General features: G+C 36.6%; 1 long non-coding RNA gene across 1 annotated transcript; it reads left to right on the top strand.

Annotated features, from left to right (window-relative positions):
• Nucleotides 1-1,073: 1,073 nt before the first annotated feature.
• On the top strand, nucleotides 1,074-1,525 carry LOC141906437 (uncharacterized). Its single transcript, XR_012619331.1, has 3 exons — nucleotides 1,074-1,198; nucleotides 1,283-1,367; nucleotides 1,447-1,525. It is a non-coding gene; the product is annotated as an uncharacterized LOC141906437 (long non-coding RNA).
• Nucleotides 1,526-3,403: the final 1,878 nt, after the last annotated feature.

The raw sequence follows: 3,403 nt of genomic DNA, 5'->3' as shown, positions 1-3,403 counted from the left end.
TTCAAACAAAATGCTTTATATAACGACATGAATAAACTTGTTCTACAAAACAAGAAAGTACATTTTGAACTTTTGAATGGTCGAATCCCATTTATTCACAGTAACCTGTGATGTGGCGATCCTCGGAGCCATCATTCTTGATGACGTCACTAACAAGTAGTCACGGCCGTCGCGTGCACTCATTTCTTTGAAAATCTAGCTTCCTCGCGGAGCGGGACCTGGTGACGCTGCGCCCCACCCCCTTCGCGCTGAGAAATATCTTATTCCCAGCCAGCAAAGACAGGTTCTAAAGATCATAGAGTGCATCGCTGGAGGGTTTCCGATCCAATTTGAATTGGTGCGGTGGCGCTCTCGATGCGGAAGTTTTTGTGAATTTTTCAGTCGGCGATGGACGTTTATCGTTGTAAGTGATGTAATATGTAAAAAAAATGCAGCGAAACCTATCTCAATTAGTTTTTAGCGATGCAGCGGAACTAATAAGGAACATTTTGATATATAACATGACTATAGTACACTAATCACTATCCCTGATGGAATAATAAGCTCCACTCGACAAACTCGTTCCCGTGCATTTTTATCTCTCTGTTTCACACACACACAGCCCCTCTACCATCAATGCCTAACCCCTGTTCGACCAACTGTGCGCGTTTTCCTTTGAAACATAAGCCTAATTGTAAAAGATAAGCATTAATCTATGTTAATGCTGCATCTTTATCATGAAACCTAAGAAAGATTATTCTATTATTTAGGCTTATTCAAATTTTCTGTCCACTACCACGTGGAAATAAGACCCAGTCAAAATTGCGCATCACGCTTTGACGAAGAAATTGGTTCTAGGCTATAAATTTTACGACTCAAAAGAATCTTTTCCTCAACAAAGCCGCTTTTAGTTTGATGCAAAATGAAATTTGCTTTAAAAATGTGTAACTAGGCCTAATCAAAAGGATATTTCAAAAGCAAACTTTGCCGGGCCAAGAGCCATATTGAATTCAATTTTTTCCGAACCATTATGCCTCTTTCATCATAACATTATTTATCCTATTTCAAGATCTTAGGCCTACAAGTAGAGAGAGAGGGCCTACGTTGGGTTCAAATCGGAATTTTAAGATTTATTTAATTTAATTCCAGGTTTTCATTGTAGATTATCAAAGACATGTGGCGTTGTGGGAGTTCATAGTTGTTTGATAATCCATCATTTGTAAGTGTAAGGCTATTTGAGGGATTCGAAACCGACATTTTGTAAATTTTGTAAATTTTGTAGCTTTATTACGTTTAATTCCAGATGTTTATCATGACACGCTTCATTTTGGGGGTTTGTCAGCGAGTTGGTATGCTGTCGGCAGAAGTAGTTTGATAATTCGTTTCATGTAAGTAAACAGCTATTTGAAGGATTCGAAACCGAAATCTGTATTGTGAATTTTTTAGTTGTATTTTGTTTGATTCTAGGTGAATAGGACATGATTCATTTTGGGAGTTTGTCCGCGAGTTTGTATACTGTCAAATGAAGTGTCTTCGTCAATTTGTCGTATGTAAGTATCAATCTATAGGTTATATAGGCCCTATTAGGGGTTCGATACAGAAATTTGGTGAATTCCTCAGATTTATTTTAATTCATTCCAGGTTGTTATCAGAAAAATATGTACTTTATTTCATATTAGTCTTTGATTGAAAACTAAAACTGGATGATAGTTCTAAATTTGATGTTGATTCACATGACCAATCTAGTAAGTATGGCTCACTCGTCTTTTAGAATAAGAGACCTATTGCATTAATCCTTCAATTCAAGTTGCTATACAACCTTTTATACAGATATTTACCTTATCAATATAAACATGTATTTGCCATTAGCCATACAATTCAGTAAAACTTTTCCCGTCCAGATTTTGAAACATCATTTGACTCAATTTTTCCTCCTAGAAAATAGCTTTACCTCATTCCAATCTTCGCAGTAAAAGTGAATGTAGCATGTATGATTCCCATCCATCAATTTTGTCTTGTTTCGTATTTTTAGCGAAAATCTCGAAAAAGTCTGACGTCGAGGCAGGTGGTGGCCAGACAAAGACATATTCTTGGGAAATATTTAAAGACGCATGGCAAACACACTTATTGTTCAATTTTTTCTATCCTTATTTTGAAATTAAAGTATTGTAATAAACTATTGATTTATTTTTGTTGATCAACGCAACTAGTTTTGTTGTTTTCTTTCTTAATTTACATTTGAATTGGATGGTTATCTTGCGTAGGAGTCAGTTTGTCATCGAAGCAATACAGTCTAACTTGTTGACGTCTCAGATGCAGCGGGGCAGGGCGGTCATTATATTGTGGACTTATCCAAATTACACTTACACAGCCCAACGTTTTTCAGTGTGTAAACTCCGTCGTACTCGGCATTATAAGACAGTGAGGAATTGAGTTTTAGTCACCTGAGCCCTCGGCTTGATTCGACCAAAAAGACCTTAACTGACTTCACAGAATTTGATTATGAGTCAAGGATTTTCTAAATTTCTGAATGCTTTCTCTGGTTTTAAGATCAATTCAAATTCAACCTTCAAAATATTTTATTGAAAGAAATTCTACTGAAGACAGATTTTGAAATAAAGGATATATCCAGGCAAATAATTATAGCAAAATCAACTGATGATCATCAAGGTGAAGTTTTCATTCATCTTCGGCTAATTTGTCTACCCCTGATGATTGAAGCATTTTGGTTACTCGTGCCAATTAGTCAGCCACAGTCGATTTTCATGCCATCTGACCTCTTTCCATCTGTAATTAAGCAAACAAATGTAAGAATTACTTAGCTACAGTCTCGTAGAGCATAGACACCAAGCCACGTGGCATTGGTATTTTAAGGGCTATTCAGTTTACTCCAAAACAAGTCAATGATTAACATTAAAAAAGCTTCATATCAAGGGTATGTCGCAGGACTCGTGACGCCCAGGAATTATCATCCCATAATTACAATGAATCCAATTCTGCATGTACGTTAGCACGACTGATTACTAATCCAAATATTGCATTAAAAAAAAAATTACGCAAAACGTCAAGTACTTACAGCATCTGAGACAGTTGCGCTTAAGTTAGCGTGTTAAGTTACGTCTTTGGCTGTCAATGTCGAAAAAGCCTAATTTGAAACATACATTTGCGCACTGTGGTTTAATATTCCTGCAAGAATCCGCAAAGGAATTGAAGACCGTAGTGACCAGTTCATTCCACGAATAATAGCTGGAAAGAAAGTAATCAAAATAAATTGTCATGCACATTCAGTGTAAACCAGGCCATAACTAGCTGCTATTAAGGCATTCCACTGACTGGCTCTACCCATTATATTTAGGGCCTAAATCTATTCTAGGCGCATCCCCCAAAAAAGCTAGGCATTAAGTAAGTAGCCAACAATGATCAT

The sequence above is a fragment of the Tubulanus polymorphus genome, chromosome 5 (genome assembly GCF_964204645.1).
Source record: "Tubulanus polymorphus chromosome 5, tnTubPoly1.2, whole genome shotgun sequence".
NCBI lineage: Eukaryota > Metazoa > Nemertea > Palaeonemertea > Tubulaniformes > Tubulanidae > Tubulanus > Tubulanus polymorphus.
The sequence above is the reverse complement of the archived record's forward strand: the minus strand, read 5'-3'. Positions and strand labels throughout refer to the sequence as shown.